General features: G+C 41.3%; 1 protein-coding gene across 1 annotated transcript in view; it reads left to right on the top strand.

The window, feature by feature from the left end:
- The first annotated feature begins 242 nt into the window (after positions 1-242).
- The window catches only part of CDC42EP3 (CDC42 effector protein 3), a 42,096-nt gene continuing 19,070 nt past the window's right edge, over positions 243-23,268 (top strand). The window contains exon 1 of the mRNA XM_081331441.1: positions 243-686. The gene's annotated coding sequence lies outside the window, so the exon portion shown is untranslated. The remainder of the gene's footprint in view (positions 687-23,268) is intronic.

A 23,268-nucleotide genomic window follows, 5' to 3' on the forward strand; every position in this document is an offset into this window, starting at 1 on the left:
GGCTAGGCTGGCGTTCGAGACCGAACAGTTTCCCCGTCAGGGGGCGACGCAGCTAACTAGTACTAGAGAGTGAAGGGAGGAGAGGGAGAGGGAGGGGGAGGAGGAGGAGGAGGAGGAAGAGCCTCTGAAGGCGGGCGCTCCTGGGTGACAAGCGGTCACAGGTGCTGAGGCCGCCTTGAAACACAGGAGAGGCGCCTCCGTGCCCCAAACAGCTGCTGCTGCTGTCGCCGTCTCTGCCTGCCTCCGGGTGGCAGCTGCCGCCGCCGCCGTTCCTGCTGCTGCTGCTGCTGCTGGTGGTGCTGGTGCTGCTGAGCCGGCGCGTGCAGGAGTACAGCGCGAGCTCGGCAGCTGCGCGCGCGCGCGCGCGCGCTCTCGGGCAAGCCAGCGATCAAGGGAGAGAGCGAGCGAAAAAGCCTCGCGCTTCGGCGGAGCCTGTAAGTTTGCTGGGTACTCCCGCCGCTTGCAGCTGCTGGAACTGCTCTGCTTTTGCTGGACCAGCAGCGGCTTCGGGGCAACTGGCTCTCTCTGCAAGGCGCGACTGTTCCCTTGGATGTGAGCTCGCGCACCCACCGGGGTTCCAAGCCATGGCAAGACGCTGACTGACTGACTGACTGACTGACTGGCTGGCTGGGAGGGACGAGGACCGGACAGGTTCTCTCTCCCGTCCCTCAGCCCCATCCGGCCTGGTAGGATTTGATTTTTTCACAACCCCCCCCCCCATTTTTCTTCGGCGCGTGTTACCGAGGAGGGCGCGGGGAGCCGCCCAGTGCTGTAGGATGGAGGTTGCTTTGTGTGCGAGATCGGTGGATTCCGACGTTGGGGATAACGGGAGGGACTTGGCAGGTGGTGGTGGTGGGGAACCGAGTTAGAAATTAGCTGAGAAGATACCAGAGCAAAGGGTGGGGGGGAGCAGGCTGGGTGTGGAAAGAAAGAGGCTGTGTAGCAGAACAAGCACGATTTTTGCATAGGTAGCTATGGACAGATGTATTATTGCCAGAATGTGCTTCCTCGCTTGGTGTTCTTTAGCGGTATTTGATTTCATCTAGATGGCACGTGGTTGGGAACGGCTACACTATTTGTTCACAGTCTGATGGAGAGGTCTGGTAATTGTGTTTGTGTATGTAGTTTTCCAAACCACACTTCCTTATGTGGAGCTAATGTGCGCTTTTTACGTCCAGATTTATAATGACTTGTGACAGCTGATGGTATCCAGAAAAAAATAAAAATAAAATGAGTGACTAACTGGGAGATAAGGAGCCTGAGGTAATATGTATTGTCCGTGCTATCTTATTTGAAAATTCCAAGAGCTTAGTTAGGAGTTGTAATCTGAAAGAGACTGGTTAAAATAATCTAGGATGGCTTTAAGCGGGGGAAAAGATATATTGCATTGAGCCATAATATGATGAGTTTTGGTTTTGCCTCTCATGATGCGTGAACTCAATAATAACATTGGACAAGAAATTATATATTGTTTAGAATTCTGTGTGAACCAAGTCATAGTTCAACAAACCTGGATTGAGGAACGTAATTTAGCTTGGTAATATGTCTGTAAATTAGTGACCAGCCACTATGCTGTGAAGTGCTGAAGACCAGCATTTATGCTTTACATGCTTACTATGGATGACAGGTCCCACTGCAGCACAACTGCTTTTCTATAATAAAACAAAGAATGAATATGAGAGAATTTTATAACAAAGTTTACTAAGAATTCAGGGAACATTTTCATCCCCATTTTGGACATTTTAATCATCTTCAAATGGACAAAACTGTTGATGTCTTTTGAAAGATATCAGGCAGGAGGCCACTGTTATACATTGCTGCAGTTTCTTTGAATATATGCAGTATACTTTTTCCCTAGGTTTGTTCCATTCTCACAGCATGGAGATGTTGGATTGATGTGGAATTCTTATTTTTTAACCATCTGAGGAGGGGGGGAAAACAGAGTTATTGTCGTGTTCTGACCTCACTTGCCAACTAGATATTCCTTGCAAATCTACATTACAGTTCTTTCCTTCAAAAATCTTTTGTTGAATTTTTTAAAAATCCACACTGTAATTTTTGAAAGACTATTCTTTTGCCCTCTTTCTTTTTTTAACTCTGGATTTCTGGGTGGACAAGTTTAAAAATAAATGTCTGCTCAAACACTGGATTATTGTATAGTCGAGCAGCTGTGACCTTAACTGCCTCAAAGGAAAAGACAGAGATCACAGAAAATTGAAAGTGAGCACATGGTCCAAATCCTGTAAGATAAAACTCTGAGCTCATAAACATAGTGAGATACCATATTTCTTCAGCTAAAGGAGCTGTCATATATTTTTTTTCAACCCTGGTGTAAAAGTGGATATTAATTTGAAAAGAAGTTTGAAACGAAAGGGGGTGTTGCCTTAGCTGCGTTCTGCTCACTGTTCTTTTCATGGGCTTCGTAGTTAATGATATTTCTTCTCTGTTTGTATTTTCAGCTGTTACTTAATGGCATTTCAAAAAGTGAGGCTTGGATTCATTTGTCCTTAAATATCAATGTAAAATCTTCATGAGCTAAGATGGAGGATTTATCTTTTGCTTTCTGTCCTGTATTAACAACATTTGCAAGCGGAACTAATGGTCAAGAGAGGCTCATGAAACAGAAGTGTCTTTTTGGCCCAACACTCTGTCTTCAGCTTGAGTCAGCCAGATACTCTGGAAAGCTCCTGAATAAGATAGCTATTCTGCTTCTAGAAAAAAAGAGATCCTACTCAGTGATCATGCATTACAGTATTGCAAATGCTGCCCAGAGCTGCTTCTTGTGGGATGGATGGTCATATAAATGTGAATAAAAAAATAAATAAAAATAAATAAGCTGTTAAAAAGCTATAAAGCCTATCTTCCTAGGTATTTGTGCTACTGTCAGAAGAAATCTGATTTGAGACTTTGGACAGTTTCTTGAGAAATATAATCCCACAGGTGAGGCTTGACCATTAGAGGGGTGACCCTGGTAACTTTTTATTACCAATGTGGCAAATAAAGGGTGCTCTTGAACCTCATAATTGGACTGGTATAAGAATGAAGATGGTCTTACAGCAAGTACAGCAATCTAGAGGTAGCTTGGACAGTAATGGAAGAACCCTGGATTTCTAATTCAGCAATACTGAATTAGACCAAGTTTCTTATCACTGTTATATAAGAATGCTGGGACCTGGAACATTAAGAGTAGGGACTTGTGACACTCCAGAGAGGAGCATCTGCAGAACCCAATGGTTTCATCAGAATGACTAAATTAGAGTTGTGCCTCAAGATTCTATCCCTTATGAACATTATAGACAATGCATATATAAAAGGCTGAGGCTGAGGTTGCATCACAATGTTGCAACATTCATCATGTGCCTTCTAATGGATGGCCTATGTCAGGGGTCAGCAACCTGAAACAGTGAAAGAGCCACTCGGAACCGGTTCCCTCACAAAAGGAAAAACTGGGAGCCGCAAAAAATGTGTGCGCATGTGCGTACATGCGCGCATGAGCAGAACGGGGTTTGACTGAAGAGTGGAGCCAAGGCGAGATATGCACCTATCCTGCATATTTGAATTGATTGGTTGAACTTTTTTAGTCCCACATATTTTTTTTGGGACTGCGCATGGCAGAGAACTGGGAGCCGCAGGAGACGGCTGAAAGAGCCGCATGCGGCTCCGGAGCCGCGGGTTGCAGACCTGTGGCCTATGTCTTTAGCAGTTCTCAAACATTTTGTTGTCAGAACTCCTTTACATACTTAACAATGATTGAATTTTGGTTTATATGGGTTATATGATCTACCATTAGGGTATGTACTATTGAATTAGAGATTAAAACTGAGAAATGTTCACATATTTATTTGACTTTGTAGACCCTTGAAAGAATCTCAGATACCCCCCCCCCGGGATTCCCCAGAGCACATTTTGGGAACTTCTGTACTAGATCTTAGCTGAGGCTTTGGGGAACTGGAAGTCAGCAACTTCTGACAGTCACAGGATCTTCATTCCCAGTTTATTGAATCCCATACATTAATTGAGTAGGAACATACAGTACTTCATTTTATCTGGAGTATTTTACTATGTGTCATCTGAAAAATAATGATGTGTGTTCTTAAAGCTGTTTGTGATTTTCTTGGATCTAGGTTTAAGCCTATATTTTTCCAAGTTCATAGCTGCTTTTAGATGCAGTATTTTACTATGTTAATTATAGATGGGATGCAGCAATTAAATTGTCAGAGTGTCATCTTGTCAGTGTGGGTTAATTTTATTCAATCGCCTGTAGCAATTTCTCTACATTCACTCTCTGTTCTTGACAATTTAGTAGCTAGGCTTGTATTTATAGAGATGGCAAACACATTCATACAAATGGCTCTGAATTGGAGGCTGTCAGTTAAAACAGAGGGTAGGAACAATAATGCATCTGGTAGATGGATCATTCTGGGCTCTTAAAGGAATATGTCAATTCAATTGTATATGCGGGTCAAGACTTCATCTGCTTTATTAGATGTATCTATTCTTCCATGATTCATCACTGTCCACCATAAAGGGCAAAATCAAATTTTAATTTGATGTTCAAGCAAAAGAATAAGTTTCAATTATAACTTTTAGAAAAAATAGTTGGCAGAATTTCATTGTCCATAATCATCTAAGCTGATTGGAATTATTCATCTAGATAGACTTCTAGCCATTTAAAATCTTTTATATGCTGAGTTTAAGTATGTTTGCTTATAAAGACTGTCAACCCTTCACAAGATACTGTGCCATAGTTCTCAATACAAGTTTGAAGAAAATCAGTAGATTAATGCATTAATCAGTTAGGCGATAATATTCAGAAAGAGGGAATGGCAGCTGTGAAGATAGGAAAGCATTATAAATGACTCATAGTAGTCTTCCTCTGTTTATAGGTTGAGCCCTATATCTACAAAAATCCCCAAGTAGCATGGCCAGTGGCTGTAATTATGAAAATGTGAGTCCCATGATAGCAATTGAAGAATGCTATCCTGTGATAGTGGACTCTCTGAACCCTAGCAAAGAACATATGTTTGGGACAAATGTATATGATTTTTATTCCAGATTTATTAAAGGAACAATAGTTTTGATAGAGTAATTTTTTAAAAAAATTATATTTTGCCTGCATCAGGAAAGAATTCATTGAAATAAAGGGAGCTGTATATGGATGATCATAAAGTATCAAGGGTATCCACAGGAAAGTAGGGGATGTGGTCTGCAAGATGGCATGCACAACATCAAAATTGAAGCCCTGCCTCTTTTGTGTATGCAGGTAACATTACTGCATGTAGAAAAGTGTTGGAGATTATATTGTGCAATTACATCTATCTTCCTTTTGCAGATTTTGACAAACTCCACTTTCACAGATGCTACTGTAAACTATATATTGGCTGTATTCATCCTGAATCCTTAATAGCCTTTTTATTCAAATATGAGGAATGAACTTCATCTGTGTACAGTAGTTAATTTATGGCTTTCATTGTACAAATCTAGAAAATTGGATTCATTGAATACAGTAAACCATGATTTGTTTAATTATGGGTAAATATGCTGCAGGGACACAACTTATATATAATTCTGGTATGTCCTATTGCCTTGAAATCCTATCAGAAATAATAAGAGTAGCCTAAGGAAAGGGATTGAGGGCTATATGAGGGCTTTATATCTGGAGCAATGAATGGTCTTAACTTTCATGTCCTCAGAGTGGAGCTGAGTTCACACTGGACTGAAGAGGATGACTTGCACCAGCAAAATGGAAGAAAATAAACTTTAAGTCAAGAAGTCTTTTTAAACCAATTAAATTTGCTACTGTTGCAATAGGAAGAGCAATAGCACTTATATACCACTTCATTGTGCTTTACAGCAGGGGTGTCAAACTCAATTTCATTGAGGGCCACATCAGCATTGCGGTTGCCCTCAGGGGGCCGACTGGGTATGGCCTGGGTGGGCATGGCCTACTGGGTGGGCGTGGCTAGAGTGCTTATGGCCTACTGGGTGAGCATGGCCAGCTCTACATTGTTTGCATCAAGGGTGCCTATAGGGGCCTGGGCAGGAGTGGGACAGATCTGAGGGTCTCTGGCAGAAGGAGGGTCTCTGGGCCAGGGCCAAGGCAGTAGGGGCCATTCCCTCACTGTTTCCAGGATGGCTTCGCGGGCCACATGAAACCACTTCGCGGGCTGGATCTGGCCCCCGGGCCTTGTGTTTGACATGTCTGCTTTACAGACTCTATGGGCAGTTTACAATGTTAGCATATTGCTTCCAAGAATCTGGGTCCTCATTTTACCAATCTCAGAAGGGATGGAAGGCGGAGTCAACCTTGAGCTCCGTCAGGATCAAACTCCAAACTGTTAGCAGAATTTGTCTCCAACATTGCATTCTAACCACTGCACTATCAGGGCTCAAAGTTATGTTCTACTACAGTCCAGCTGAATTGAGGCAATGTATACATTTCATAAATAAATAAATGCTGTAAAAGCTTTAATATCATACTAACTATAGCACCAAGAAAGTATATACAAATCTGAAATTTATTAGCTTTGAAAAAAAATGAAAGTATTTTTCCTTCCTTCTTTGAGTTGCTTATTTATTGGTAGGAAATGATAATTCATTCCATGGTTCCTCAACATTTGTCATATAACAATAGGAGATGAAAGAGTAAAGCAATTTATAATTGTTTTCATGCTTGGGAAGTACTGGAATACAGCAGTGATGAAAACAAGAAAATTAAAATGAACCTAAACACATTAACTTAAGAACTCTATCCTTGCTAATTAAAATCAACAAATTTTAAAATATGTATGTTTAGGGAGGCAACTGCAGATTTTACTTGGGAGCCAGCCAGAAAATGTTCTTCCTCTTTATAACTGCTCCATTATAATACATGGAACAATTTCATCGTCCTTTCTGGAGTCCTAGCTAAGTGGAATGTAGAAGTGCCCATTTTAAACATGATTGAAGTGAATCAAATTACTTCTTTTCCAATTTTATTGCTATCTTTGTATTTTCAGAGGCTAGGAAAGGGGAGCTTTATTCAAGGAAGCTGTCAAAGAATTCCCAAAATTGCAGACATGGATATCTTTTAAACATGGTTAATCAATCAGTAAAGAAATACAATGTAAGAGTGTAATCTAAGTAGTGGATAGGAAAGCAGTATCATAAGGTTTTTGTTTGATTGTTTTTAGTAAACTATTTGGTAAGGGATTTTTTTCTGCAATTCCTGTCATGTCTAATATGGAACAAGTAAACCCCTTTGATCTCAGAGCACTTGTATTTTAGATTTTGGTGCTAGTTTCTATTTTGTGTTTGTGTTCAAATCAATGTTGACTCTTGGAAACTTCCTAGAGGAGTCCCTGCAGTTTCCTTGGCAAGATCTCAGAAGTGGTTTGACATTGAGTGCTTGCTACAGCTGAGAGTGTAAGTGACTGGCCCAAAGTCATCCAGATGGCTTCATGCCTAAAGCAGGACTAGATCTCATACTCTCCTCATTTCTAGCCTTGTACCTTAATTTTTACACCAAACTCATTCTCTAGTTTCTATTATACTGTGATCATAATCATGTTTATAAAATGTGAACCTCTTTAATTATAGTAGAAATTGTCTGGTTAGGTTTGTGGATATCCTGATGCTTAGGAAATAACTATTTTAACATTCATTAGCCTTTAAGGACTAGTAAAACTGTTCTGTAAATGATATAAATGACCAAGCTGTTCTTTGCTAAGAAAACTTACTTCAGGTTATTCTAACTGTTACTCCAAGAAAAGACTGAGAGATATTAGTAACAGAAGGAATTTCAAAAGGCAGGGCTGTGTTACATTGCCAAGAAAGTATCTCTTTTGGGAGCATAGATTTACATGGAATACCAAACATAATTTCATATATTATTCCCTATAATTATAGAGGCAATAGCAGTTATAAACTCTTAATTTCAGTGTGTGAAATTGGTACCATACTGCTATCTAATTACCTTTTACTCATTTCATGTCATAAATTTTGTTGACTCTGAAAACTTCAGACCAAAAGTATTAGGCTCTCTTTAAAAAGGCTTCTATGGAAACTTAAATAATTTCTACACCAAGGTTTTCTTCAAAGAAGAGAGATTATATGTGATCTATTTTGGAGAGGCCCACTCTTTGCTGCTTGATTCCTCAGAGTTGTTCTAGTGTGAATTGCAAGACTCTGTTGTTGACCAATGTAGTGGCCAGAGGGAGTCGGCTTAGCTCCAATAAAGGAAACTTATTGCCATTACCATTGTCAGCTGAGTTGTGGCAAGAGGAGCAATGCTAGAAGCAGGGATGAGAGACTGCCAGGCAGTTGTTGGAGCTATATCAGGTGACATTGGTGGAACTAATTATTATTATTTATTAAATTTATATGCCACCCTTCTCCCTAAGGACTCAGGGCGGCCCACAACAATAAAAAATTAAAAAACATAGAACACAAAGTTTAAAAAAGAATTAAACAATAAATAAAGAAATAAAGGACAATTTAAGCCAATAAAAACCAAATTTAAAAAACCATGATCAGTCCAGGCCCGCTTGTTGGAACAACCATGTCTTTAGGTCGTGGCGGAAGGATCGAAGGTCAGGGGCCGTCTGCAGCTCTGGAGGCAGTTCATTCCAGAGGGTCGGCGCGCCCACAGAGAATGCTCTCCCCCTGGGGGGCGCCAGCCAGCATTGCCTGGCCGACGGCACCCTGAGGAGGCCAACTCTGTGGGAGCGAACCGGGCGATGGGAGGTTGACATTGGCAGCAGGTGGTCTTGCAAGTACCCCGGGCTTAAGCCATGTAGGGCTTTAAAGGTAATTACCAGCACCTTGAATTGCACCCGGAGGGCAACCGGAAGCCAATGCAGCTCACGCAGGAGTGGTGTAACATGGAAGTATCGAGATACTCTCATAAGCACCCGCGCAGGCGCATTTTGCACCAGTTGAAGCCTCTGGGTGCACCTCAAGGGCAGCCCCATGTAGAGAGCATTGCAGTAATCCAGGCGAGAAGTGACAAGGGCATGGGTGACCATGCATAGGGCATCTCAGTCCAAAAAGGGGCGCAACTGGCGCACCAGGCGAACTGTGCAAAGGCCCCCCTGGTCACAACAGTTAGATGATCCTCCAAATTAAGCTGTGAATCCAGGAGGACACCCAAGTTGCAGGCCCTTTCTGAGGAGGGCAATAGCTCCCCCCATCAAAAGAGGTGGAACATGTTGGACAATACAAGATGCCAGTATCCACAGCCACTCGGTCTTGGAGGGGTTCAGCCTGAGCCTGTTCCTTCCCATCCAGACCTGCAGTGCCTCCAGGCACCGGGACATCACATCAAGGGCATCACTGGGTTGGCTCGGGGTGGAGATAAACAACTGGGTATCATCGGCATATTGGTGATACCTCACCCCAAAGCCACGGATGATCTCACCCAGTGGCTTCATATAGATGTTAAAAAGGAGGGGGGAGAGAACCAACCCCTGGGGTACCCCACAAGAAAGGGGCCTTGGGGTAGATCTCTGCCCCCATGCCACTACGAACTGCGAACAGCCCAAGAGGTAGGAGGAGAACCACCGTAAAACAGTACCTCCCACTCCCAACCCCTCGAGCCGTCGCAGCAGGATACCATGGTCGATGGTATCAAAAGCCGCTGAGAGGTCAAGTAGGACCGGGACAGAGGAGCAACCCCTGTCCCGGGCCTGCCAGAGATCATCTACCAGTGTGACCAATGCCGTTTCCGTGCTGTAACCGGGTCTGAAACCAGATTGGTATGGGTCCAGATAGTCCGCTTCATCCAGGAATTGCGGAAGCTGACGCGCTACAACACTCTCAACAACCTTCACAACAAAGCGAAGGTTGGAGACAGGACGATAGTTATTCAAGGAGGCCAGGTCCAGAGCAGGCTTCTTGAGAAGGGGCCTCACCACCGCCTCTTTTAAGGCGGAGGGGAAGACACCCTCTATCAATGAAGCGTTGACAACTGCGTGGAGCCAGCCACCTGTCACCTCCCCGGCGGCCGAAACCAGCCAGGAGGGACATGGGTCCAGTAAACAAGTTGTAGTGCTCAGTCTACGCATTTGTGACAAAGTTGATGCAGTGAGAATTACAGGCACTGTAGGAAACAGTTGACTATGGATAACTGCGCAGGGAAGAACTGGGGGTCACCATCAGAGGTTTGGTGAATAAATTCCATGGACAAGATGGATCAGGAATTGTAGGGTAACTGACCAAAAAAAACAAGCGGACCAGACAAGATTAGATTGAAGAAATTGGGAGCTGCTAGAAGGTGCTTTCTGGGTGAAATCCACAAATACTCTTTTGCGTCTTTTGTGGAGTGAAAGAGTGATGTTGGAGATGATCTCCCAGGCTGGAAGACGTTGAATGGTGATGGTTCTGTGTAGCTTGAAAGCCCCTGGAAGATAGGCTTGTGGGGAATACTAGGGAAGGAAGAATAAGTGGGAGTAGTACAGCATATTGTTTGGGATATTAGCGATAACAGTGTTAGATGGCTTGTACCAGGCTAGTCTTGGTTAGTGGTTAAGGTGCTGGCCTACAAACTATAGAGACTGTGAGTTCTTAGTCCCACTTTAGTCATGAAAGCCAGCTGGGTGATTCTGGACCAGTCACTCTCTGTCAGCCCAACCCACCTGATAAGATTGCTGTTGTGAGGAAAACAGGAGGAGGAAGGAATATTATGTATGTTTTCTCCTTTGAGTTACTTATAAAAGTAATTAAAATTAATAAATAATAAAATTTCTAGGAGCTGAAGTCCACACATCTTAAACGTTTTGAGATTGAGAAACGCTTTTCTAGAAGAAGTCATAACTCATTAATAGGGATTCTGATTAACTCATTACCACTTGTTTCTTTGCTGCATTGTGGACTTTTCAGGTCAACCAGTACAGGTACCATCATCTGCATGCTAATTTAATTGGGAAGAGCACTGGACATGGCATTATAGGTGGCTGTTCTGCAGTTACAGATTCCATTCCCATAGTGATCTGTCAAATTTCAAGTGAAATCACTGAAAGAATGACCTATTGGGATGGTATTGTACTGTGATTAAGAAAACAGAGACAACTAAAAAAGAAGTAAATTGTTTCCCAACCCATTTCTCGGTACAAAGCTATGTACAGTTTTAAACACAAAATTAAGTGGGATCTTTATTATGACATCTACAATGGAAGCCCTTTTTCTTAATAACAAATGTGCAATATCCAGTTTTGTGATGATAAGGAAAAGCATTTGGTTCTTGACTGTCATGCACTCCATAAGTATCTCAGATATTGCTTGCCCACTATTAAAAATATATTCCTCTGTTGAGCCCTGGAGCCCCATATCTGCATATAGAAAACACTTCACCTGTGTTACAATATGTTTTTTCCCCTTCCCTTGCTGGTAGGCATGAAAAAATGCACTTCAGTTTAGTGAGTTATGCTGTCTGAAATTCAGAACCAAAGGAGCACTGATTTTCTGACTTTGGAACAGAGCTTGACATGCATTCAATATACATAGACAGACACAAATCCACTACCTTTGCAATTAAATCAAATTGAGTTCAATAGATAATGTGGTTTAACTTTGAATCCCAACTGCCTTTAATTTAATTTATTCTCTGGGTGAACAACTTAGAAGTGGGATGTTTTAGAAGACAGAAACATATACTATTATTTTGTCTTCAGTTTTCAGGATACACATTCCATACGCTCTGTGAAATGTCTTGTTTTACTTAAGTTATCCAGAAACTAGGTAATTGGATGACTCTACAGCTAACTGCCAGTACTAGTAATGGTAAATTAAATTCCCAATAGGAAATGGTTTTTGGTATCAGTTTACTGTTCATAAATTCAAATTATCATACTAACAGGAAGTTTTCCATTGAAAATAGTGTAGGACTGGTGTTCCTTGTTTTGTCTTTAGAATATCCCTGGAAGTACTTCTCTCTCTTTGAATAATTCTTCTGAATAATTCTCTGTATGCTTTGAACAATTATTTGAAGACTTCTGCTTCTTTGAGCTGAATAATTCACTCAATTGAATAATCTTATTTCAGCCTATTTTAAGTTACATAATGCAATTCAGAGAATTGGATTGGGCCATTCTGTTTCAGACTATAGAAAATGTTATGCAGTTAGTCCTCAATTTACAACTAGAATGGAACCTGGAATTTTTGTCATATCCCATGATGGCTGTAAGTTGAGGCACCCATGTGGCCAACCTGATTTTATGACATTTTTTGCAGTGATTAAGTTGAATAAATAGTTTGTTTATAAAAATTTATTGGCTGTCCACCTTACCACAGGGTAATTCTGGGCAGCTCACAATCATAAATCTTAAAGCCATGGTCGTTAAGCAAACTCATTGTCCAAAATAGGTGTTTTTGGATGGAAACTGGAAGTAATCAACAATTTCCAGTAAAAAAAATGTGTAAATCACATTTGTGTGCCCACAGGATGCTGCAAATGACTATAAATGAGGGCCAGTTACTGAGAACCCAACATGCAATCGTTGGGGGTGGGGGTGTTTGCAGCAGCTGTCAGAATTTTGAATCCAAGTCATAAGTACATTTTATGGGTCTGTCAGAACTTTGAATGGTTGCTAAGCTACCAGTCATAAGTTAAGGATTACCTGAAATAAAAGTAGGGATGGAATCTGTTAAAACAAATAGCCAATTTCTCTGCAAAGGCTTCTTGAAGTCAGACCTTTTCCTAGGAACTGGAATATAGAATGGAAGGTTGTTTATATGGCAAATACTTATATTGCCATACTACCAAAGTGTGATGAACGTGCTGAAAGGTAGTCTGTTCTTTCATAAATATGCCCAAACATCAAGGTCATTTTCCAAGTCTTTTCTCCAGTGATTCTAGACCAGACATGTCAAACTCGCGACGTCACATCACATCACTCCATGTTTCGGAGCTTTTTCCCTATCGCTGGCAATGGGGTGGACGCAGTTTCCTCGTGACGCGTCCGGCCCGTGGGCTGGCAGTTTGACACCCCTGTTCTAGACTATTGTACACAATGTTAATAAAAAAGCTAGTTCTTGAACTGTAGTACTCTGTCTGAGGAATGATGTTTGCAAAAAGATTTGCCTGATGCCAAATGAGTCAATCAACTCTTCAAATAAATGGTTAAATAGGCTGTAAAAGAAGCAGATTTATATTTATAATGTCACTTGCCAAAGTTGAGCTAATCTTAACTCTAACTAACCTGAGCTACAATAGAATAGATAAATGATCACAAATGTATCTTATTTAACTTTTGCTTATTTTATTAAACACATATTCCACTTTCTACCTCATGGCACCGAAGGCAAGTAAATCCTAATGTATTATATAAAATCCAGTACATAAGTAATATTCTTGCAATGCTCTGTGGTTTATTTCTAGCTGCATTAGAAGAAATTCTTGATGAATACTTGATGGTTTATTGTGTCTCAAACTCTACCTTGCAGTATACTATCTGATGAAATTAATGAGTCTCCTTGAAAAATGTAAAAAGCTTAAATATATATTTCAGCTAAATATATGGGAGAGTGGACATTAACATAAATAACAGATCCACAGAGGTCACTGGAAGAGATTTAATTTCAACTCACTTAACCTCAGCTAATTTAAAATGCATTAAAAATGTTTAAATCATATGCTTTCATTCAGCCTGTTTCCAGCAGTCATAGTGGGTAGTCAACAAAACAAGGATGCAAAAACAAAACAAAACAAGATGGGAACTTTTTCTTAGTTTACCATGGTAAATTGACTCAGTTAAATAACATAAATGTAATCCTGAGAATTTAGCTACATGAATTACATGCCAAAGCAATTTGGTTCTTCTTTAGTTGTCAATGTCTATGCCTGAAAATACTCAGTGTTTTGGCCTCCTAGTTTATTTTGGCTTGAAACTAAAGGAAAATCTTTTTGCATTTGGGAAACTACCAAAATTACTAGTTATACCTATTGCCTGATGTGATATATTCATGATCAAATATTTACTTAATTGGAAATACCATTGCTTGTCTGAAAGACAAGTATTATCAGTATCATACTAGAAGTCAAATATTACTTTTTACTGAATATAAAAAATGAAATGAATTTTTAAGGAAAATAATATGGGGTTAGGAAAAATAATAATAAATGTTTCTAAAAACACAATCCTAAAAAAGATTTCTCACATTTGTCTGCATTGTCACATCCTTAAAATGCCTGGGAAAATTCCCATTTGCTGTGGTATCTTTTGTTTAATCAGCTTTTTATACTGACACATGGGCCAATCAAATACATGTTTGCTTACAAATTAATCTCGCTGTGTTCATGGCTGCTATTCACAGTAATAGTACTCAGAACAGCAGTAGAGTATTTAAACTACAATCTTCTGGTGGAAATGGAACGTATGATGTGTAATTTTATTCTGTTCTGAGGTATTCTCAAATTTTATGGTGCCATGATCCCCCTAAAATAATAAATGAATTTATGTGGAACCCACTTTTCCCATGAATACAATTTACCAATACATTAGATATCACATAGGAATCAGCACAGTCCTAGTAAATTGAAGGTGATCCCTCTCGAAGTGGAAGAGTTGACAGAAGAATGATCACAGACAAAAGTCTTGTGCAACATCCACTTTCTAATTCCAGCTGCAACAAGTACAGGAGGTATTTCTGCCCCCAACCTGGATACATATTTACAGAATCCTCATTCCAAAAAAAGGACAGGGTCAAGATTGCCATCCTACCCATTCAGGGCAACTGAAATAACAGCATGAACAGTTTCTCTAGGGACACAGGAATTGGAACAAAATCAGCATGGCTGCCCATTGGAGATAGTAATATGAGAGCTGTGCCAAGGAACAAATGGCCTGGAGAGGGCCAATTGAGATGGGCTAAACTGTTTAGATTTTTTCCCCAATGTATAACATTTTCATCAACGCCACATTGGAAAATATGCTAACAACAATAGCAACAAATAGCATTAATACTAATAAAGTAATATTTAAATAGCAATGAATACTGGTACAATGGTAATAATGAAGAAAAAAAACAAGTGCAAAATAAACTCATTCTCTCTAAATGTTCACATCTTTCCTCACCCCCACCCTCCCCCACTCCCATTTTTCCACTCAGTTAAATGCCAGGGGCAGGGGGACTTTCCAGTGCCATCCCTGTTTCTTTTTATACAACCTCATTATCCTCATGCTTTCTGGAACTCTGTTGCATAAGAGGTGGAGAAATTACTTTAATAAATGCATAAACCCCAGAGTGTCTCCATTAACTACTCACTGCCCTCTCAGATTTACCGTTCACTATTCAGCCATTATACCCCTAGGATATTGTATGACCAAATACAGAAGTCCAAGCAATGTGGGTATGGTGTGTTTACATGGCAACGTGGGCTTATGTGCAATCTCATCCTTGGATGGAGGCAAGCTTAGCCTCCCTACTAACCTTTCCTGGGTGATGTTGCTGAGGCTCTTTATAGCCCAACTTAACTGACGAAGAAGTAAGAATCACTCAGCATCACCTACATGGGTGGAAGGACAGCTGAGCAGTGATGAAGCACATTCCCCTATTGGCTCTGGCAACTGCATTTCCCCCACCCACTGAATTTGCTCACAACCTCTGAAAAGCAGTATGAATAAAATATGTGGCTTGGTTTTGGCTTAGACTGTTATATGAACCTAACCATTCGGGGTTCAAGAAATCTGGGTTAAGCAAACCATGCCCTAACAAGATGTGTCTAACTGGTTATGTTTGTTTAAACATACTTGTGAAATGGTGTCTTAGTAATAGTTATATATGTCCCATGGCAGAAACAGATACTGTACGTGTTACTGAAAAGATAGAATTAATATAGTTATAGTTTAGTTATAGTTTATTTGATTTATATACCGCCCTTCTCCTTGGTGGGACTCAGGGCGGTTCACAGGGCATACATAAGAAACACTATACAAAAATTAAAAAGAATTAAATCCATGCCCAATTAAAACAGAAGTACAGATTAAAAACAATTAAAAGCCCATAATCCCCCATCAGGCCAGACCAGCTAATTCGAACAGATGGGTCTTCAGGCCCCGACGGAAAGTTCGAAGGTCTGGTGCCATCCGGAGCTCCACCGGCAATTGATTCCATAAAGCCGGAGCCCCCACAGAGAAGGCCCTCCCCCTGGGGGCCACCAGTCGACATTCCCTGACTGGCGGCACCCTGAGGAGGCCCTCTCTGTGGGAACGCACAGGGCGGAGGGGAGTCGATGCCGGCAGCAGGTGGTCCCTGAGGTAACCCGGACCCATGCCATGTAGGGCCTTAAAGATCGTGACCAACACCTTGAACCTCACCCGAAAGACAACTGGTAACCAATGCAGCTCGCGGAGCAAAGGTGTAACATGGGAGTACCGGGAAACTCCCAAGACAACTCTCGCGGCCGCATTCTGTACCAGTTGGAGCCTCCGAGTGGTCTTCAAGGGAAGCCCCATGTAGAGAGCATTACAGTAGTCAAGGCGAGAGGTCACGAGCGCATGAGTGACTGTACACAGGGCATCCCGGTTCAGATAGGGCCGCAACTGGCGCACCAGGCGAACCTGGGCGAAAGCCCCCCTAGTCACGGCCACTATATGCTCTTCCAAAGTAAGCCGTGAATCTAGAAGGACTCCCAAGTTGCGAGCCCTATCCACGGGGGGTAAGAGCTCACCCCCCATAGAAAGAGATGGAACATTTGGAATGTCCCGGGATGCCGGAATGCACAGCCACTCAGTCTTGTCAGGGTTGAGCTGAAGTCTGTTCCTCCCCAAGATAGTTACCAGATTTGGGCTTAATATAATAAGCCCTACCCCAAAAATAAGCCCTATGTTAGGGGCGAGGCACATGCTTAAAAATCAAGCTAGGGTGGGGAGTGGGGTTCCCCATGAGCCCCAGACCCACTTACCATTGCAGCCAGGCCTCCCATGCCCCAACACCTGCCTTGCCAGCCCACTTCTTCTGCAGTACCCCCAGGCTGCATTTTGCCATCAGAGGCCTTCAGGAAAAGCCTCTGCAACCAAGAACCAAGCTATGGATTGAATCTGTAGCTTGGTTCTTGGCTGCAGAGGCCTTTCCGGAAGGCCTCTGATGGAAAAATGAAGGCTGGGGGCGCTGCATGGATCAATCTGGAGTTCCATTCTCAGCTGCAGAGGCATTTCCAATGGTGGGATTCAGGCGGTTCGTACCGGTTTGGCAGAACCGATACCTGATTTTTTTGTTGAGTTTGGTGAACCGATTATGATAAATCTGACTCTCCACTCCTGGCCTTCCCATCTCTGGTTTTTTTTCAAAAAAAATTCAATCCGATGCTGAGGTTTTTTCTCTCTCAGCTCCTCACTTCATCTGTTCGGGTTTTGCCACTCTCGTGCTCCTCAGGGTGATGGAGGAGGTTCTACAAAGCACTGACCTGAAGCTGACGCCCTGTTCCATGCCTAAGGGAGACCTCCTCCATCACCCTGAAAACGGAGGCAGAAGGGAGGGGGGAAGACAGGTGATCCAGACGTGCTGCATGGCGGCAGCATGCAGAGGCAGGCAGGGGAAGGCTTCTCCCTTGCCTCTGCTTGCTGCCGCCATTTAGTATGTCTGGATCACCTGCCTTTCCCCCCCCCCCCCCGTCTCTGTTTGCAGGGTGACGGAGGAAGTCTCCCTTGGGCTTCTCCCACTTTCTCCTTCTTCCTCCTTCGCTCCTATTTCTGCTTTTTCAGTCCTGGATCTCAGTTAATATGGAGCCTGTGCAGAGGGTCTTTGGAAACAAAGCCCTGCAGCGATCGGGTGGGGTGGGAACCATTCCCTTCACTTTTGGACTGGCTCCGAAATGGACTGGAAAGCCAGCTCCAATCTGGCTTTGCAGCAAGCAAGGGGATTGGAGGCATGTGAATGCACTCTAGTCTGGCATCTTAAAAAAATGTGATTTTTCCCCCCACCATGCTGGATTTCCCCTGCCATAGTGTTTAACTTTCTTTAAAGTTTACTTGATGCAGAATGTGGATCCTTTCCATTCTGCATCAAGTAAACTTTAAAGAAAGTTAAACAGTATGGTAGCCACCAGGTTTAGAAAAGCATTGCTACTACTGTCTTTAGGATGTTGCAACATTTTTTGAAAACACATTTCATATCTTCCCTTTATAAAATAATTTAATTTTGCAAAAGCATGAAATTAAAATATGTCTTTCAAGCAACCGATTTTGTTTCCCCCCCCCCAAAAAAAAAAACCTTGAATATATGTCAGTATCTGAATAGCTATTTTCATTCTATTTTATTTGGTTATTTTATAAGTTAAATTCCAGCCAGCAAAAAGGTAATAAAGATCTCCTGCCTCTGAACCCTTCCTGCACAACCTTGCTTGTGTTCCTTTGGTTGGCTTCTTTGTGGAAGGGAGAAATGGTGAAGTAAAATAGTTCCAGAATGTTTCTTTTTCTCCCATTAGAAGTTTTCACTGGATCTCAGACATTTCCATGAATGGAAGCAGCCCCTATGCTCGGGAACATATTTCCATTAATTTATACTAAAAGCATAAATATGTATACTTAAAATGCCTCTCTATTTGTGTCTCTCTTCACCAGCCTAGGTTAGTAGTATAAGAGAATGGCCAATGGTTAAAGATACCCAACACAGTTTTGAAATGTTTTATATCACATGAAGTATTAATACCTTGATAAGGCCACACTTGGAATACTGCATCCAGTTTTGGTCACCACGATGTAAAAAAGATGTTGAGACTCTAGAAAGGGTATAGAGAAGAGCAACAAAGATGATTAGGGGACTGGAGGCTAAAACATATAAGGAACGGCTGCTGGAATTGAGTATGTCTAGTTTAACGAAGAGAAGGGCTAGGGGGGACATGATAGCAGTGTTCCAATATCTCAGGGGCTGCCACAAAGAAGACGGAGTCAAGCTATTCTCCAAAGTACCTGAAAGCAGGACAAGAAGCAATGGATGGAAACTAGTCAAGGAGAGAAGCAACCTAGAACTAAGGAGAAACTTCCAAACAATTAGAACAATTAACCAGTGGAACAACCTGCCTCCAGAAGTGGTGAATGCTCCAACACTGGAAGTTTTTAAGAAGAGACTGGACAGCCATTTGTCTGAGATGGTATAGGGTTTCCTGCCTGAGCAGGGGGTTGGACTGGATGACCTCCAAGGTTCCTTCCAACTTTACTATTATGATTATGATTATAAGTTTTAATGATCTTTGAAGAGTGACATCACTGTCTTTCAAAGTACAACATCTTCCTTTGAAAACATAATGCACTATTAAAAATATAATACAATATTTTGGTGGGAAAGAACCAATTATTTAAGTATGTGCTTAAATTATAGTGAGCCCTGATCCTGCTCCATGTAATTCAAGCAGTGGTTTGGTTTAAAACCAAATATATTATTATGAGCAATCACTTATTCACAAAAATTGTCTGGGACCAGTCACTCTTTTGCAGTCTAATATGCTGCATTAGGCTGTTGGAAGGATCAAATACTGTATAATAGAAAATGGGAAAAGACTTTCATAGTTGCCTGAGTTTCCTTGAAGAGAAAATAAATATAACAACGTTACTGAACATTGCCAACTATGTATTACTTTTAGAAAATTTTTGTACTTTTTTTATTGTAAAAGAATATTTTAAAAGCAGTGGCAATCTATTCACCATCTGTGGATTCATTAAATCCAGGCAAGACAGAGAAACTATTGGTGAATAGGAAATGACATTTAGGGATTAAAGCTCTCAACTTGTTTTAGAGAAGTTGTCTTTCCATAAGAAAGCAGATCTGCAGCCTTGGAATGTTTACCGATCCTCAGCTGTCACTAGACTCACACCTACGGTATAACAGCTGTGGCAAAGAGTACTTTTGCACAAATCTGCCAAGTGTACCAGCCACAACTGTTTCTGAGCTGGTTGGACTGAATGGTTATCCACACCTTAATTGCATGCTTTCACTAGAATACATGTTGTTTTGAAGGTATCCTTCAAAAGTGTCCAGAGGTTGTAGCTGATAAAAAAATGCAGTAACTAATGTGCCAATCAGTACAAAGCATAAGGTCATATTGCAGAGGCATCTGCAGAATCCCTTTTTTCAGGATGATTAAATAAACTGTGATGTCACAATGCAAACTCCACCCTTATGTATATCCATGCAATGTTACAGCGCACATACAAAAAGGTCACAACGCCATAATTCTCATTTCGTCGTTTGCCTCCCTTCCTCTGATAATACGATGCAGGTTGTTAATTACTTACCAAGAACAATTGAAGCTCTTTATACTGAGTATTAAAGCCCTTGAACAGCTTAGGGCCTGACTGACTAAGGGACTACCTCTCTTTTAAGTCCTTATTTGGCTGTTAAGATCTGATTTTTTAAAACATGCCCATTTTTCTGGTCCATCTTCCTGCTGACTTTTTTCCAGGCATAACACATGCTTCTGAGGGAGTTTCCTTGGACTCTTTACTTTCAGTGTTTAGGTAAACTAAAGAAGCTTATCTTTTGCTAAGCTTTTAATAGTTAGACAATTTTAGCATTTGTCATTAAATTTTGTCTTTATAGGTAGTCCTCATTCAGCGACTGTTCAAAGTTACAACAGCATTGAACAAGAGGGACTTTCAGCTTTTCTCATAGTTGTGGCTGTTGCAGCATCCCCATAGTCATGTGATTGCAATTCAGATACGTGGCAACCGACTCACATTGACAACAGTTGCAGTATCCTGTGGTCAAATTATCACCATTTGCGACCTTCGCTGCTGGTTTCTGAGAAGCAAAGTCTGGGGGAAGCTGGTGGGAGGTTGCAAATGGCAAGATCACATAACCACAGGATGCTGCAACTGCATAGGATTCACCTACCAACAGCAACTGGGACTGCTGCAGTTGCCATTGTAAGTTGGCAAGGTCATGTAACATCATGCTTTATGACTGCATCACTTAGCAACAGAATTGCTGGTCCCAATTACCATTTTAAGTGAAGATTGCCTGTAGTTTTAACTGTTCATTTTTTAAATTTTATTTTCTGTTTTGAGTAGTCACCAAAGTAAAAAGTTTCTTTCTTCTGGACCAAACCACAATTTTAATTTGTAATATCTCAGTACATATTCTGCTGTTTTGCATCTTGTCATCCTTCTGCTTCAATAATATCTGGAAGTCAGCAGTTTTGACTCACATTGAGAAATTAGCAATGGTTATAAGCTGCATTCACACACAATGCTAATATTTTGGTTTATGGGTAAGTGAAGCCAGCCATTAAGGTTTAGGAAAAAACTAATTTTAGCTTAACATGCTGTATAAATCCAGTTAATGTGGGTTATTTAGCAAACCATATTACTGAAAGCAATGTGTAATACCAGCCAATTTGTAATGTCTTATTTAACCTCTAAAAATTAATCTTGAGGACAAATAGCTACAATTATGCTGGAAAATAAGTTAATGTTTAGTCTTTTGAATTGCTGTGTTTTAGGAGAGAACATTTGTATGTTTCTTTGTTAGATTTCTATCCACCTTTTCTTGAGCTTGTCAGATCCTCATTTTAATTCTTCCACAGGTCTCCTAACAAATTTATTTGGCTATAGGAAAAGTCTGGGGAATGAAATTTTGTGCTATTAGTAGGAGAAGTAATAATGGTCTTTTGGTAAGAAAAAGAAGAGTTTCACGTGTATTAGGATGTTCTGCAATATCAAGTTCCCTTAAAATAACACCGATTTGTACAATGAATAAAATGATGTAACTACGGTCCGGTTTGGGCCTTTTTAATAAAATTTCATATATAAAGCAAATAACACGATAGTATTTTATAACTTGATAAAATTAAACACTAGGAATTTTATAAAATAAGCAATCAGTTAAAAACCATATTTTAGCGGGAAGTATGAATTTGCTTATTTTGCCTAAATTCAGAAAGTTTGATGAGAGAGGCATCTTCTCTCATTTGTCAATTCGGGGGTGGGGAGGGGAGGAGGGAGAGGTAGTTCCCTGCTTCAAATCAGCTTCTCTTAAAATGAGTCAGTTTCTTCTGTCACTCTGCCCTACACTCTACATTACACTGAGGGTAACAATCACAGCTCACCCTATTCTTTTCCTTTCTCAGCCTTGCTTGGGACTTGTAAATCCCCTTCTCCACCTTTTGTCATTTCCTGTTTGCTGCGGGCTCTCCTCCTTCATCACTCCCTTTGTAGAGGGAGCATCAGATCAGATAGTCAGAGCTTTGCGTAGCTCTGCATGTCTTCCAGGCATGATTAATCCTCTTTTTTTAAAAAAAAATATGTTTAAAAAACCAGAAACTAAAGCATACTCCCTCCTAGAAGGCTTTGCAACCTTAGCATAGTTTTGTATTTAGCACATTTCTACATCAGACTGGTAAAACTTCTTGAAATAGAACTGGATTAGGATTGCTCTTGTCACATAGTGATCAAAACATGCTAAACTGACCAGTACTATTCTTACTGCTAGGATGGATAACACATATATTGCACACATGTTAGCCAGATTGGTAGTTCAGTCTGTAACCTCTCCATCTTATTTAAAAAGCAGTAGGTGAAAACCTTGATTGGCCAAAGCCATGATGGGCAGTGGAGGTCAATATCCAAGAGAATATTGACAATCCTAGGAAAAACTCTTTCCTGGCACTGAACAATTAACAAGGTTAATGCCATGTTTTAGAAACACATCCCAGTGAATTTGGATCTCAACTGAAAGGTTCTCAACCTTTTCTTCACCATGGACCCCCTTTAAATATCTCTTGTGCCTACGGACCTTGGCCATGGATCTCCCCAACACTTAACTCAAAATTTAAATCATAACATTTCTTCAAGCCTTCGCAGACCCCCTGTGACAACATCATGGCTCCCCAGGGGTCCACAGGTTGAGAACCACTGTCTTAAAACAATACTCTTAACGTAGACACAATTTACCATTTAAAGATTAAATGATTTTTCCCATGTCACTCAATATTTGTCCTTATTTATTCTATGATGTACAGAGTCACTTGTTAAGAGAGATGGACAGCTATAGAAATGAAATAAATACATAATTAAAGAACGTAGACCAGACATGTCAAACACAAGGCCCGGGGGCCGGATCTGGCCCGCGAAGTGGTTTCATGCGGCCCGCGAAGCCATCCTGGAAACAGTGAGGGAATGGCCCCTGGCCCAGAGACCCTCCTTCTGCCAGAGACCCTCAGATCTGTCCCACTCCTGCCCAGGGCCCCATAGGCACCCTTGATGCGAACGATGTAGAGCTGGTCACACCCACCCAGTAGGCCATACGCACTCTAGCCACGCCCACCCAGTAGGCCATGCCCACCCTGGCCATACCTAC

Source organism: Vipera berus, assembly GCF_964194415.1.
Source record: "Vipera berus genome assembly, chromosome: 1".
NCBI lineage: Eukaryota > Metazoa > Chordata > Lepidosauria > Squamata > Viperidae > Vipera > Vipera berus.